The sequence below is a fragment of the Adiantum capillus-veneris genome, chromosome 28, assembly GCF_014529385.1.
Source record: "Adiantum capillus-veneris isolate H3 chromosome 28, ASM1452938v2, whole genome shotgun sequence".
Lineage (NCBI taxonomy): Eukaryota > Viridiplantae > Streptophyta > Polypodiopsida > Polypodiales > Pteridaceae > Adiantum > Adiantum capillus-veneris.
In genome coordinates this window covers 127518069-127535853 of record NC_140958.1, presented here as the reverse complement: position 1 = coordinate 127535853, position 17785 = coordinate 127518069, and positions in this window count along the sequence as shown.

Genomic DNA, 17785 nt, shown 5'->3' with positions numbered 1-17785 from the left:
TGTAGACAATCCTGCAAAATGGAATAAATTTAGAATTGAAACTTTTATTTAAGGTACTCACCGATCTTTGTAACCACCACCCCTAGCCTCAAAAGTCAGAGCATCCTGTGGCATAATTGTGCTTTCAATGTACTTCATGTACTTATGTTGCCTTGCACTCTGGCAAGTTGTTGTACTTGCCTTGGAGTAATCATGCTCCCAATGGATAAATATAAGTAAGGAATCGTGTAAAGCCTTGCTTTTGTTGTCCCCTCCGCTTGACAACACGAAGAGGATACATTAAAGAGACAGTGGCAAACAAAATCTATGGGCCAATCCACTTACAACTGTCTTGTAATTCAATGCAAGCCATGCTTGCCTTAATGTTTTGCAAACTAGAAAATAACAGTGTATGATGGTATGTAGAAATCCACTCTTGCAAACTTCAAGCATACTACTACAGATGCATAATCCATATGCATGTGCAATTGTAAAAATAACGATCACTTCTACTTGCAAATCCATGCAGATGAATAAAAATTGCTAAATCTAGTCATAGTCTTGATGGAACGACAAGCAAACCAGGCTTTTGAAGCTTATGCATGCCCCTTGGGAAAGTATCATTGCAGAACCAATTGAAATTGAAACTGAAACTAAAAGATGAGTACTTGGAATCTTGTCGGATGCACTAAAATGCCTCCCCGTATGCCCAGGCAAAAAGAATTTGGCTCGAATGTGGCATACACAAATTGTAAGAATGATTTGAGTCTATCCCCCAAATCCTTGCTCAATACAAACCACGAGCATATTCCTTGCCAACTTTGATGATGTTTGAATCAAAAATCTAGTGGAAAACTTCAAGCTCAGGTGGACTATGGTGTACTCAAATCCGTGCTTCTCCAATCATGTGTTGAACTTGAGGTTATCGAAGTTTATCGAGCCTTGAGTTAGGGAAGCTTTCCACATCGAAGCTTGAAGCTAATTTTCTGTACCCCACTACGTGCATGCTTTGCATGACAACATCTTGCATGTTGTATGGCTTTCCTTGCAATACGTCAAAGGTTCTTCGTTCATGGGAAATTTCTGAACCTTGCTAAATGGCTTTGATTTCCCTACTCAAAAGCTTTTTGACATTATCTCTTATCAAGTTTTGATGGTTCCTTGTCTCTAGAATGCAAGTTGCATGGCCGATGCATTTGAGCTAGTGAAAGGCTGATGCATGTGATCTAGTGAAAAGCCCGTGCATGTGACCTTCCATGGTTCTTCATGCAAGGCCAAAACCCCCACATTTTTGTTTACCTCTACTCCCTTGCATGCATGGGAAACCCACTGTTAGGTAGCTGAAGACGAACGGCCACACTCAACTGAAGACTCACGAAATGATAAAAGAAGGAAATCCTATGTAGTCATTCCCTGATTAAGAAAACCCGTAATTTCACTTGTAAATACTTGGGGCTTGCAGAAGTTTCCAATTTTGTATATTATTTTTGCCATTAGACTAAGTAGGATTTCACTTTGGAACATGAGGTTTTGTATTTGGAAGGTATATATACCAAATTCTAACCTTAATGAAAAAAACTTTTTGTTCATTCTATGAAGTGTCTGTGAGAAGCGTATTCAGTGTACGAGAGAGAGTGAGAGCTTATCTTGACGCTACGCGCACACTGGTGGTCGGAATCGAGTACGGAGAAGTGTAGCGTGTTGCCCCCGGAGAGAGCTCCGCGCCAATACCCACATTGTGCGTGTATGGCCTGACATCACGATATTGACCTGCAAGCTATTTCTAGGGATTCTATAAGCAAACGGTGTCTGTTTTCGCATTTCAACATATCCACGCATTCGTATTGAGGAGAGCTACACATTAGGCACCTTAGTTTTCAGAAACGTTGACCTACAAAAACCTGTCAGACATCCTACGTGATTCTACACTAGTTGTTTATGGGTAGGGTTTTGGGTCACGGACCTTAGGGAGAGTGGACTATTGGTGTTAATAGGATATCCCTCAAGTTTCGTAGCGTTTCGAGAACGTCTAATGGGTATTTGGCTCATGGAAGCGTTGTAGGAAATCTCCTCATGTGCACAATAGTAAGTTGTAACTTAGACCTTGGGTAGAGACCTCTATAGGAAGTAGTCAATAGTCGGTCGAGTGTAGGTTGACACCCTATGCTTGCTTCCACACGCCTGCGGGTCGAGCTTCGTCCTTAGTTGACAATTCTTGCTACGTGAGTTCTCGTTGTGCTAACGTCCGTCGCGACGTATCCGCCAACATTGTCGCCGCTGCCGGGGACGAAAACCCTACGTAGGTGACTGAGACTAGTCCTTGAGGATAGGAATTCTCTGGCTTACCAGAGTTTTATTTTACATTTAGATAGGATCAAAGGGTGGTGGACTCTCTAGGTCTTAGGAGGAGTCTAGGGAGCGTATGGCTGGCCTCGATCATCCGTCTTAGGTAGTGTTAGATAGGAGTTAGGTTGTGGTGTGGAGAGTAGGAGTTGGAGTGGTAGATGCGGTGAGAAGATAGTTGAGAGTCCGCGAGAGGCCAGGAAGCAGAGGCCAGGAAGCAACCGAGACACCAAAATCACCATCTCACATGATTAGTAGGAGTAGGGTAAGTAGAACATCATGATTTATGATCTGGAGCACTTCATGCATGTTATATTGCTGTTAGGCTCATCGAAGAAATATAAAAGACGGTAAATTGTGTTTAGAAGCTGAATTGAAGTCCAAAAGTTTATGTGATTATTGTTGAGAGGTCTACAGAGCATAGGGAAGTCCATTGGCAAAAAAATAAATAAATTCTAAGACAGTAGACATCCTACGCGTAGAATGTCTACAGGGTGATCTGGCAGGAAATTTGAGAATCTGAGTTGACCAGAGTGTTTAGAAGGTAGGTTTTACCCTATTTTCACCTGGAAAGTGGAAGATTGACCATATCTTGACAGATTGTGGCCAAAAGACAGGAATTGCCAGACATCCTAACCAAATTGTGCCAAGGCATAATTTTGAGACCAAAACCATAGGATGTCTTCATGTGCATGATCTACATGATTTATTGAGTGCATGTGAAAGATTTCATCTCAATTGGGCGAGAAAATTGGGGTTTAAGCAGACTCTAGCATTTTTTACAGAAAAAAGGCCAGAATAGCTAAGTTTGGGGTCTTTTGGCATTCAAACAAAAATTTAAACACACCATGGTGATCAGCACATCAAGGAAAAGCTGTGGGCCAAGTTGGGTTAAATTATGATGCATACGACATCCTACGCGTAGGATGTCTAATGCATTATTAAAAGACCAAAATTCTATTTGAGACATACTAGGCTCTCATATAGCCTTAGACAAACCTCTTAGTCAAGTTTGGTCCAATTTAGAGTTGATTTGACTGGTGAATTCATCAGAACGGACATTAGGCTTCTGGAACAGATTTCTGATTAGTTGATCAGCTTATAGGTGTCCAAACCAAAAACTGAGAACAGATGTGAGCTCAGCACATCAAGGGAAAGCTACATTGCAAATTTTATCTAAAACAAAGCAACTAGACATCCTACGCATAGCATGTCTACAGGATCATTTTTAGGATAATATTATATTGTGGACATACAAGGAGGTTCTAGTTGACTTAAGGGTTCCAGAACTTCTTTCAGAAGTGAAATTGGACTTTGTTTGATCTATTTATGGAACAAAGATGAGAATTAAGACGTTACCTCTAGACTGACAAACACGTAGGTGGTGTATAGTTCAAGATTAGTGGACCTAATTAAGAACATCAGAAGTGTATAGAGTACAGTAGTGGTTGGGATTAACACTCCAGTTATACCAATCATTACTAAGACCACCTCTAGCGGTTAAATTCTTTGATTCGATTGCCAAAATTAAACGATTGTGTACAGGTATATTCATCAGCAAAGCAAGAAGTTGTGCAGAAACTGATCCCTTGTCAGGTGAGTGGTTTGTGATAAATTGCATTGCTAAGTTTGATGAATTTAAGATCAGGAAGACACATTCCAAGAGGCCAAAAAGTGGCATGTGATCAAGATAGCTTAGTATCCACTGAGGAGAGTGTAACTCAGGCAAGGCTAGATCCATTAGTCCCAATCATTGAGGAAGGTAGTGATACTGACACTTCATCAGACAAGTCCTTCTTCATGATGGCTAGTCAACAGCTAGGAGGCTTCTCCGGTGAAGGACCAATGCTAGGAGAAAGTACCTCCCAAAACGCTTTGAACAAGGCCAAGTTCACTATAATCTTCTTAGAAGGAACAAACTCTTGGGGAGCCATAGTTTATTCTGACTATCGGGGATGCAAGTGTATTTGTATAGAGAAACGACCTTCTCAGAGACTGGAGATAATTCCAAGTCTATGATGATGGAAATAGATTTCGAGATGAAAGGGGGAACCACTATCTGATAGTTAGGAACCCTGAGGATTACAATAGGTATGGAGATAATGTGGCAAAGGAAAAATGGTCTCAGAAACTCAAGAGCCACCTCCTAAAATTGATCGACCTGGAGCTCATTTTATACATGATAAAAAACAACCAGAGTCTCTACCTATAATGAGAATGTGGGAATTTACAAGCATGAGAGCGAGGGAGTAGTCTCTTATTTTCGATGCAAAGAACCCTACCCAAATGAATTAAGCAATGACAAGGTTCTTTACTTGTTCTCTTATGAAATTGCTATTGGGAAGGATATCATTTTTGTTGACAGGTACGGGCGAGAATACAAACGAATTCTGCCAAATGAGGTAGATAAGGCAATAGTTCCACAAACATCAACATATGCCCCCGGAGAAGTACAAAGGTCCACCTATACCCCTAGCAAGTTTACAAATCCATTTTTAGAAGAGTACGACGCAACATCACATTCTAACCGGCAGCAGACTTTCAACTATCAGAACCAGTAGGCAACCCAACCATCATTGCAGGCATGGCTTCAACAAAATGCAACATCCGAACAAGACCTATACACAGGTGGTTATCCAGCCGCACGAGGGCTAAGAGATTTACAAGAACCACCACTCCATTCACATTACCAAGGCGAGAGTAAGCCGAAAACTCAAGAGTCGGCAGAGCCCGGAAGACAACCCATAGAACGAGAACAAAGAGAACGAGTTCGGAGAGATGAACACCTCTTGCAAGAACCGTCAAAAATTATGATATAGGAGCACCTCTGGGAGAGGAACCCTCCCACTACCGAAGGCCAAAAGAGGCATATCGAGGAGGACGAGGAGAATCAATGATGAGATTTGTAGACCATCGTAGAATTAGACCTTCTCAAGTGCAAAAATGTGTAAACAAGAAATACTCAAGAAACAAAGATCCTAGGGATCATGTAGCAGCCTTTGTGCGTGTAATTAGAGCTGAAGAAGTTTTGGATGTTCCTACTCAATTTGCAGGGTTTGGACTTACCCTAGAAGAGGATGCATCCACTTGGTTTGATTCTGTGGAGCGTAGAGACTTTGAGTCTATGGAGGAGGTTTTTGACGAGTTTATTGAGGAATTCTCACAAAGGGGGATAGCTCATAATACAGTCTCACAAATCCATAAATTCAAACAGAAGGAAGGGGAATCTGTGCAAAAGGCAGCCCTATGGCTAAAGAGATATGTGAAGTTCTGCCCTGTGGAAGAACTACCAACCCAGTCCAGACTTATGCTTATATTTATTCAAGGACTGAGAAACGCAGATCTCCAGAAGGACTTACATATGAAGAGGAGCACAACGTTAAATGAGTTAACTAAGGAAGCTCTTTACCTTGTAGACAATTGTGCGGTCTACAAGGAGGGTGAATTCAAGGATCTTGATGACGATTCATCCTCACAACAAAGTGGAAGCAAGTCCACTAAGTCAGCAGAGAAAGGAGAAGTAGCTGTAAGCCAGGAGCAGCTGGTGGAAGAAGTGCTAAAAAAATTTAATATGTATACCAAGCCTCAGGCTAAGCAGCCGAAGTGGTGTGCAATTGAACAAAAATGGACAAACCATGTGACGAAGGAATGTTATTATAACAAGGGATATGTGAGAGAGCGACCTTATGCTCCCCAAGATCAAGTAGCATCTCCTCAAATCCCATCGATGCCTAGGTATCCAGCAGGTAACCTACCAGGACCTGTAGGAGTTGAAAGACCACAACCAGTATTGGGGCAACAACCATCCCTGCCAGGAGTAAGACTGGTCGGCATAAGGTATGCACCGACGATAAACAAACCAGAAGAGAAGGCTTTGGTACCCATGCATGCATATTACGAAGATCCCAATGGGTATGCAGCAAATCCTATCTATTATCCACCTGAAGAACCTAAGACGCAAGAACCTTGGAGCATGATTGGAAGTACGGGTCCACCAACAGTTGCACAGGCTGCAGGAGAAGGAAGATACAGCTTGGATGAACGAACATTGTTGTTCATAGCCAATGGAGGCATGGGTGGGCAGAGGCATGCTTACCAACAGAGAGGAGCTCAAGGAGCACCTCAACAGCCTAAGGGACCCTGCTACAAGTGTGGTGGAGATCACTGGCTAAGGGACTGTCCTCACGATGAAATCATTAGAGTCAATGCGTATTGCACCGAGGGTGGAATTACTCACTTGATTCTTGAATGCCCTAAGAACCCGAGCAAAGGAGCAAAAACTACTTTAAATATGCTGGAAGCAGTGCCATCTAGTGGGGGGTCAGAAAATGAAACAGTAATACCTATTCATGTAGTCACACGGACACAAGCTCAAAGAAGGACAAACGAACCCATAATTGAAGAGCCAAAGACCGATGCCCTTAGTGCAGAAATGAAAAATCAACAAAGCACTTGGAAAGCTAGAAAGGCTTGTATGAAAGCCAAGAAGGAACGAGAGCGTACGACTCTATTCGAGGAGTTAAAACACACAAAGGATAGATTGGAGCGATTAGAGGATCTAACTAGTTTAAGTTCACACACTGCTGCAACCATAGGGCCCAAGGAAATAGTGGAACCCAAAAGTGCAGGATCGAGAGGATCAATACTGGTAGAAAAAGTAAATGAGCACCTTGACGCACTTTTAAAAGCATACAAAGCCAGACTCAAAAACAACCAAAACCAAGAGCAACGATGGATGACTTATCCATATGCGGAACTAGAAAAACAGAGGTTGGAAATGTGTCGGAAGATGATTGAAACTGCCCAATCCTTGATAGAAAACCCACCTAGTAAACCTGCAAGTTGGCACGAGGTGCCAGCTCCAACCCCTATCACACCAACTCTAGAGGAACAAGTAGACACAAAGGGGGACTCACGACTGCCTCAGAGTCTAAGTGGGAACCTATCATAGTGTCAAATACAACAGATGAGACATTTCATGGTTTCCAACCCAAAACATCGACGGGGATGGGTAAAGAGTGTGACAGTCTAGATGACCTGTGGAAGTAAATCCGGGAAGCAAATGAAGCAAATGGGGTAAACTACCAACTAAATCGCGCTGAGAAGGAGAAAAATGAGATCTTACCTCCCATTGAAGAATTTGAGGCAAGATCACAAATGAACTTTGATATGCATTCACAAGGGGGGGACCAGGCATCAATTAGCTCGAGGCACAGCTGACCTGACTCGCTAAAAACTCTACCCTCTTACCTAGGCGAGTATCAAGCTAAGTCTGAAGTGAGAGTAATCCCATCTCAAAGACTTTCTCCCAACATAGTAATGGATTCACAAGGGTTTATTGAGTTACTGTCCACCCCTGTGGCATGCACAATCACGTTAGCCGAACTCCTGAGGTTACGACCAAACATGTGGACCACCGTAGGCAAATGCTTAGAAAAATTTGGAGTAAAAGACCCTACCTCGAGGATTCAAGAAGGGATCAGAGAATTGGACAAGCCTCAACTGAACACTAGGCATGTACCTTTAAACAAGATTGGAGAATATTGTGAGGGAGAAGATGGAAATACCACACAACCAATAGAATTCCAGGGAGTAGTATCCAAGGCTATTCTTGACAGTGGAGTAGGAGTTGCTATCACCACCAAAGAAATCTGGAAAAAATGGGGAAAACCAGCTTTGAGAGCAACCAGAATGAAATTACAACTGGCAGATGGGTTCATGGAAAAGCCTCTAGGACTTTTAGAAAAAGTAATTGTCACCTCTTGCGGAATCGAGTATGAACATACATTTGCAATAGTTGATTTCGGAAAAAAGAAGAATTACGAGATCATCTTGGGAAGACCGTTCATGAGACAATTAACAAATGGTACAAGATGGGGTTATGACCACATATACCTCAGGCGTGGGGAGACTACAACCAAAATATACCTAAAAGACCATAGTTACAAAGATGTGAACTAGACACCAGTGGAAGAGTTTGATTTGGCTACATTGGCAGGGTCCGAACTCCCAGCATGGTTAGGGCAGAAAAAAGAGCTATGGATGTGTGGAGCTTCACATTGCGGGAGCTTGACTATATAGCAATTGATTTAGGGCCTGAAGAAGAAGAAATGCTAACACAGCTTCTCAAGAAGTATAAAGATGTGTTTGCATGGTCTTACAAAGACCTCAAGGGAGTTGATCCATCGATATGCCAACATACAATTCTGTTAAAATCAGATGCCAAACCAAGCAAACAGCGTCCTTACACATATAATGACACATTCGCTAAACGAATCAAAGAAGAGATTGACAAGCTGAAGGATTTTGAATTCATCTATGAAATCGAGCATACAGATTGGGTGTCACCCATTGTGGTTGTCCCCAAAAAGAACGGAAAGTTGTGTGTGTGTGTGTGTGTGTGTGTGTGAACCTCAAAAAGGTAAATGCAGCAACAATAAGGGATAATTATCCCTTGACAATCACACAACATGTGCTTGAGAGGGTAGCGAGAAAACAGGCCTATTCATTTTTGGATGGATTTTCGGGGTACAACCACTTGGCAATTGCAATAGAGGATCAACACAAAACCGCATTTGCCACAAAATGGGGAATATATGCGTATAGAGTTATGCCTTTTGGCCTAACCAATGCCCCAGCCACCTTCCAAAGGTTAGTGACTCATGCATTCAAAGAATACCTAAGAATATTCTTAGAAATATATATGGATGATCTCTCTGTGTCCACTCTCTTATTCGGGAAGAACACATTGACCATTTACGAAAGGTATCTGAGAAGTGCAGAACATATCAAATCAGTCTCAACCCGGAAAAGTGCATTTTTATGGTAACACAAGGCCGCATCTTAGGACATATTGTCTCAAGAAATGGCATAACCACTGACCTAAACAAAATTAGAGTCATAGCAGACTTGCCCAGGCCTACTAATGCCAAAAAAGTGCAATCTTTCATGGGACATTGCGGATATTATCGAAGATTCATATATATGTATGCGGTCATTACACAACCACTATATCGCTTAATAGTCAGTTTCAACTAGACTGAGGAGTGTGAAACTTCATTTAAAAAGCTTAAGGAAAACCTTGTATCAGCACCTGTACTTAAAAAGCTTAAGGAAAACCTTGTATCAGCACCTGTACTTAAAGCACCAGATTGGGAAAAGATATTCCATGTTCACATTGATGTCTCTGCATACGCAATTGGGAGTATTTTGGCTCAACCTAGAGACGGAACAATGGATTTCCCAGTTTGTTATGCGAGCCAACAACTAAATAGTGTAGAAAAGAACTATACCACCATTGAAAGAGAGGGATTAGGAATGATATATGCTGTAAAGAAATTTCGGCATTATCTCCTTGCAAACAAATTTGTGTTCTTCACAGATCACCAAGCTCTTCTGTATCTAGTAAATAAACCATGCAATATTGGGAGAATTGTACGCTGGTTTATTTTATTGCTAGAGTTTGACTTCACAGTGGTAGTAAAAAAAGGTAAAACGCATCTACGAGCAGATCATCTTTCAAGGCTACAAAACGGGGAAGCTCCGGAAGGAGTCGATGATGACATATCTGATGCTTATCTTTTCAATATTGATATGATACCCAAATGGTCTCAGAAAATTGTTAGCATTATTTCCTTTGGAGGTAGATTTGATAAAAGGGAAGAGGGATCCAAACAACAAACATTTCGATAAACAAAAAACTTTCAATTGATTGCGGGACGACTATACCATCTAGGCTCGGACAAAATTCTATGATTATGTATAAATCCAGAGGAATTCGAGTGTTATCTTGAGGAAGCACACATTCAAGACTGTGCATTTCATTGTTCAACAATGAAAACACACCAAAGATTGAAACACTTAGGAGTATATTGGCCAACTATGTATACTGACACACATGCTTATGTTAACAAATGTATTATATATAGTGAAAAACGACCGGTGGATCACGCGACATTGTTTCAGGTAACCATTGCACCTGCATGGAGTCAATATATCATTGATTTCTTAACAACAAAGACATTTCCTGAAAACATAACAAAAGCACGACAAAGGGCTATAGAGTTGGAGGATCGAGACTTTAATTTAATTGAAAATCAACTCTACAAGCGAGGAAAGGACAATCAACTTAGAATTTGTGCAAGTGAAAGTGAATACCTGCTGATTCTAGAACACGCACATGGAGGAATAAGTGGAGGCCATTTTTCAGGTGATAAGACGGCAAAAATTATCTTACCGCGGGGATATGGTGGGCTACATTGCACATGGATGCTGAGGAATTTGTAAAGCATTGTGACGCATGTCAGTGCACTAAAGTGCCGATAAAAAGAGATGAGATTCCACTACGGCCAATGATAGGAGCACGGGCATTTTCAAAATGGGGAATTGATTTTGTGGGGCCTATTTCACCCCTTGAGTCGCATCCATACCCAATATATCATCGTGGCTACGGACTATCTCACAAAATGGGCTGAAGCCAAAGCGACACAAAAAGCAGATGCAAGGACCAATGCGCAATTTTTGTATGAGAATGACTTTGTAAGATACGGATTACCAATAGAAATTGTTAGTGATCGAGGAACACATTTTCTTAATGAAGTTATTGAATGCCTACTAGAGGAATTCATGGTCATACATAAAAAATCGGCTCCATATCATCCACAAGCAAATGGACAAGCTGAGGCCACAAATAAAACCCTATGCACTGTTTTGACTAAAATTGTATCAGAATCAAGGGCAGACTAGGATCAACAATTACACTCAACACTATGGGCATACAAGGTAGCTTATAAAACATCGATGGGAACAATACCGTACAACATGGTGTTTGCTCTAAACGCTATATTACCCATAGAGTTTTTTATTCCAACTCTACGAGTGGCAAAACGCTTAGAATGGATAGGCCATGAACTCTCTTCAAGAATAGATGATCTTGAAAAGCTAGATGAACTTCGACTGAGAGCTGTAGCTTCGATCTATGCTCAGAAGAGAAAAAAGGAATTTTTGGACAAGCATATGCACACGAAAGATTTCAAAACAGGTGATTATGTACTTGTTTACACTTTGAAGCAACATGCCAAAAAACTTAAAAAGCGAGGGATGGTACCCTTTGTGATTAGTGACTTATCACAAAGTGGAGCCATCAAACTTGCGACATTGGAAGGTGAAGAAATGACAAATTGGATTAGTGGGTGTCGGTTAAAAAAGTATCATTTACCACTAACATAGGATATGCTTCAACAAATCCATCATGAAAAACAACGGACAAAGGAGAAACAGAGGATAAGAGAAGAAGCAGAAGCAGAAGCAAAAGAACACATTGCAAAAAGAAGGCTTCTATGACAACAACAATAAATTGGATCACCGTTGCGAATAAATGCTATTCGATTAACGAATTTTAATGAAGACACAGTGGATCCAATAATTGCAGTCAAAGTGGGTAGCAACCAAGTTGACTCGACGGCATTGCTTGATTCAGGAGCTCAAGCAAATCTGATTTCTTGCAAATTATATAAACAGCTCAAGCTTGAAGAACAACTCCATCCTACTCAACAAGCGCTAGAAAGCAGTACATCACATTCATTAAGCATGTTGGGTTGGACGATATTGCATGTAAAAATACATCGATATGTTTATCCTCACAAGTTTTATGTAGTTGAGGATGCGAGCACACTACATCCAATGTTGTTGGGACAACCATGGCAGAAAGAGTATAATGTGCAGATAAATTGGAGTTCGAATACGGTCAAAATTCAACAAGCACAACAACACCACGTGGTAGCATTTGCTCAGACAACCCGAAAGAACCAGATAATGGTGCCACAATCACTTGATAAAGAGCATAAAAGATGGGTGCCACTTAACCAGCAAAAGATACCTACGAAGGATAACCAGGAAACCGCCCACCATATTCAATCAAAAAATGAGACACCACAGGCGACAATGAATAGATCAAGGTTAGCAATACGCAAACAACAGGTATGGGTACGGAAGGATGGAAGTGAACGAGCCTACAAACCACAATGCAATAGCAGACAACCTCTGAAAAACAATGTTAAACAAACACCAAACAGGGTCATAAAATAGATATGGATGCCGAAAAACATGCTCAATCGCCAACTACATGAGACACGCATTTGGATCCCCAAAGTGATGCTACAAGAACTCCCTACAGTACAAGCAACACCAACAGCCAGACAATCACTAAATGACAATCACTAAATCCGACATCAGCAAACCGATCTATGTGGGTGCAGATCAAAAGAACAGCAATAACGACCAAAAAAGAGGCCATAAACCTACAAACGCCTCCAAATCAAAGCTAAAAATGGCAATCAAAAGAGAAAAAGATTATGGCCACATTGGACACGACACTCCCATCCACAGAGACCACAACGGCCATATCTACAGTAGCGGCAAACCAAGCCACTTTCGCAAAAAAGACGATCAAACAACGAGCGGCAGAATTACAACTTTTAATTGCAAAGAAAATTTTCCAACCAAACCAAGAACAAACAAGAAACCTCGACGTCAAATGCCAATAAGCATCTTGATTATTCCCTCCTCTCGCACCGCATTAATTTTACCATGCATTGACTGAGTATGCATCAGGTAGGGCCACGTTACAAGGCCGCGCATTAGCACGATTTTAACCCATGCACTGCACATACCCCGAGGCGATACCTTGTCGTCCGGGAGGACTCCGATTAGGAGAGGGGGAGGCATTCTCAGTGCGAAACCGATGACCGTAAAAAGCAGCAAAAAAGGGCATGTTTTGACTATTTTCGAGGGGTTTACGTTTGATTGTGAAACTTTTTGGACTAACCTAAATACTTATGCCCTTATACAGCATTAATCTACAGATATATGAGACCAAACGCCAAATTGAGGCCTACAAGTGTGTGTATATATGTAAAAATAGCCATTTTTCGAGCAAAATATTGATAAAACGGAGAAATCCGGCCATAAAAATTACATGTGTGTACATAGTGTGTCGGGGTGAAGTTTTTGATTTATTTTATTTTTGGGGTTTTTTCGGGTTGACTTTGCTATTTTCCTTTTAATTTTACTAATTATTAACAAAAAAACTTCAAAAATACAAAAAACAGGTGAAATGCGAACGTAATGAAGAACAAAAAAGATGGGGATGATCAGTGACTATAAGACAACCGAGGGTACAGTGTGGGTGCAATTATGAGAATGAAGCAGGAGGCGTGTTGTGGCCAGATTTTAACCGAATCGTCAAAATTCTCAGAAACTGGGCAAACGGAGTTCAAATGCGGAACTTTTATAGTCTAAACCGCATTTCGCGAAAAGTTAGGAGCACATATCAAATTTCATGAAAAATGGTTCAGGGACCCCCATTACAAGATTTTTTCACTCCACTTAGAGCTCATTTCTACTATTTCACTTGTGAGAGAGAGCTCTAGCCACCTAGACCGAACATGACTTCCAGCAATTGATACGCCGCGCACAGGCACCAGACGGCCACCAGATATGAGAGATAGGCTCAACACCTTATGCTCTTCGTGTATATTTGATGTTTTGTCACCAAGACTAGAATAGAACTCCAACGGGGTTTGCAGGGTAGAGGCCTGTGAGCATAGATAGCCACCTAACGGCTAACCCAATACCAACAAGACTTCATAGGGGGTTTACCCTAGCCTAGGAGACCAATCTTGGATGCCCAAAGGAGGCAACAAAGCAATAGAGAAAACCCTGGCACCTCAAGCCTTGCAAGAGGCCACAAAGAGGAAAATCCATCAAAAGTGGCCCAAATGATACCAAAACTCATGGGTAGGAGCTTCTCAATGAGCTCTACAAGGCTACATAGGCCACATGGCCATAAGGTGACCCACAGCAGGTCTAAGCTTCAGAAATGGCATAAAAAACGCAAAGCGTCACTTGGCTCTCACAGCCAAGCGAAACGTCCGTTTGCCACCAAACTTCACAAGCGGCTTACCAAGGCCTTCAACAACCAAGTCCTATGGTGGTAGACCACTACAAATCATCGGGGGCATGCAAACGCAATCATGGGCGCTTCCAGAGTGACAAATCGCCAAACGAAGATCAGGTGAAGCCAAAGCCAACAAGAACCACATGGCAAGGTTCCCCAAGGGTTCATGAAGCTATGCTGGTCATCATCAAGAAATTTCATCGCGGAAAAGTGCTCCAAGAGTCAAAAATCGCCTCTGAGGCACTGAAAGCCAAGAAGGGAGTTTCTAACTAACCATTTGATTTTTTAATTGAAATAAGGCACAAAGGGGACTTAGGGAGGTCATATGCAAATAGTAGTAGGACTTGCTCCAAAAAAATACACAGGAGACATCCTACTATAGGATGTCTCAAGGCCACTTTTGGGCACCCAACTCATCATTCAGCCATACACACAGCGTCTACATGTCATTTACATCTTATCCCTCAAGTTTCACTCCATTTGAACCAAGTTTGACCTCTTATGCATCAAAAAATGCAAAGTCAGAGCATAGAGGCAAGAAATGGTCATAGACCTATCAGAAATGATCCAAATCAAGTGAAACTTGAACCACACACTCTTCATAACATGTCAAAGCTAACTGTGAGGTCACATCTTCAAAATCATGAAAAACACATCCTACACGTAGTATGTCTCGAAGCTTGAAATGACCTCCAGGTGGATTTTTTGATCTTCATACATCTTTATCACATTCATACAAGCCTACCCACCAAATTTCAAGCCAAACAAATCACTTTTTGGCCTCATAGCTCCATAGATGGACTTTTCAGACTCTGGAGCACCAAAAATGGTCTTCCTACCCTCAAAACTTATCCAAATTCAAATCTAAGACCATGGTGATGGTCCACAGGCTATGCCCTATCACACCGACAAGTTTCATGCAATTATGAGCAAAAACACATCCTACGCGTAGTATGTCTCCAGGGTCATATTGACCTATTGAACAAAGTTTGACATCATGAATGTGATCAACATGCTACAAGAAGCCTACATATTAAGTTTCAAGTCATTTGGATAACATTTGCTCATCATTACAGGACATCCTACTCATTTGTACACCAAAAGCCTAAAATAGTCCAAAATTGCACTTTTTGGTGTCTAAATCAAAATCCAAGCACATAGCTGTGATGTACAGGTTATAAGCTATCATCATGTCAAGTTTCAAGCCATTCTAATGAAAAAGACATCCTACGTGTAGGATGTCTTTAGGCTTATTTTGCAGCACAAATCCTACTGTTTTCACTTGCAGGGCATTCTTAGTCCCTCTTGAGCTCATGTTTCAATTTTCAAGTCAATTGCATAGTTAAAACTCAGTTTATCAGCTAATCTGTAAAAAAAAGCTAACTTTGGACTACTGAGTGCAACAGGATCCATGGCAACCGCTAAGTCGCCAGCAAAGAAGAAAAGAATGACCAACAAGGATTACCTGGATGAGATGGAGCCATTTATAATACCAACAGGAACCATAAAGCCCACTACCACTTGGTTACAAAGCAGCTTACTTGAAGAAAACGACCTCAGAATATACCAAGGCATGTTCAAAGACCCAAAGGGCAATGCCATAGAGCTGCCAATGATACCACAAGAACTCAATGAGTTCACGAGAAGGCCATAGATAGTGTCTATCTTGGAAAAGTTAGACTTACACAATTATTTTGTGGCTTTGCGAGCAGGAATTGACATACAAAGAGTCTGGGAATTCGTCACAACAATAAAGGAGAATGGCATAGCCAAGGTGACAGATCTGCAAGGAAAGAAAATAATGATTGTGATCACGCCAGAGGTGGTTGCAAGTGCCTTGAACCTCTCTAATGCAGGAGACAGTGTCAACAAGAGGCGAGAAGAGGTGAAGGTATACAAGGAAACCAAGAAGAACTACACCTTCGAGGATATTGCGGATTCAATGGTGGCAACCATGTGCCAACTATACAACCAATATTTCCATATCTGCACGAGAGGCCTCAAAAGTACATTGTGCCACCTGCAGCAATTGGAACAACATTCACATGGGCAATGAAGACAAGCAGCCCAGGAGAGATAGATTATGCAGCCTACCTGCAGTACCACATTGTGAGGATGGGAACCAAGAATCCCACGTATATTGCAGTAGGGGAGATGCTCACCAAGGTAAAATATGAAGCTCGAAATGCTAAAGGCCAGTGGCCTCTTCCTCCATCACAGAATGAGTGGTTGAAGCTGACAGAAGACAAGGAAGAGGAGCAACCTACAGGTCCCAGGGTGACCACCAGACTGAAAACAAGGTTAGATACAGTAGAAGAAGAGCCACCTCAGCCAAAGAAAGGAAAGAAAGCTACCATTCAGATGCTAGCAAAAGAGACTAAATCCCTGAAGGCCGCTCGGCTAGAGAGGCTGATGGAGAGTTTCAGAGCCGAAAGAATGCTTAAAGGAGATCTAAGCGAATTATGGAAGCCCTCACTTGAGGCCATGTCGGGATCTTCTCGAAGGACTAATAGGGATCGTTTCAAAGATTATATAAAGAATTTCGAGATCCTAGATGCGATGTCCGAGAATATTCCAATTATACCTTTTACAGAAGAAGAAGTTGATGATGTGATACGACAGTTGTTAGAAGAGCATGAAAGTGTAGAGCTAGAGAGGAAAACAAAGGCTGATCGGGACTTCAAAAAGAAGCAATCAACCCCACCATCAAGCCGCGAGTCCAGCCCTCCACCATCACCACCTCCTCCTAGTCCTCCTCAACCTCTATAGATTGAGGAGTTGATTAAATCTGAGAAGCCGCAAGATTCCAAGAAAGAAGAGGACAAAGAGAAAGAGCAGAAGGAAGAGTTTGAACCAAAGCCTGAGAAGCAAGATCCGGAAGCAAAAAACTTTTTCTGGATCTACTAGCTGCTGGATACACCCAAAAAGAGGCAGCTCATACAACTTTTCAACTGTCAACCCCTAAACCATAAGAATACACGTTGAGCCCTCATTTGGTGGAGCTAAAGGAGATTGCAATAGATACAATGGATTTGCAACCACAAGCCAAATATTGGGAAGAAGTGATGCAGAGACTGCAAGGATTAAGAGCCAGATCAGTGGCCAAAGAGATTGAGTATGAAGGGCTGAAGTTGAGTGAAGTAAAGGTGAAAGCTGATGTGGAAACACTTCACAAGCAAAGTCAAGAGAAAATGGACAGCCAAGCACAACTGCAAGCTGAACTAGAAGCAGCACGGAAGAAATGACAAGAGTTTGAAAGTCAAAACCAAGAAACCACTCAGAAGCTAATGAACTCTAAAGAAGAGTACCAAAAAATCAGCAATGCTCTGACTGAAACCGAAAAGGAAAGGAATGGGCTCACTAGAAGAATACACGTTGAGCCCTCGTTTGGTGGAACTAAAGGAGATTGCAACAGATACAATGGATTTGCAACCACAAGCCAAAGATTGGGAAGAAGTGATGCAGAGACTGCAAGGATTAAGAGCCAATCAGTGGTCAGAGAGATTG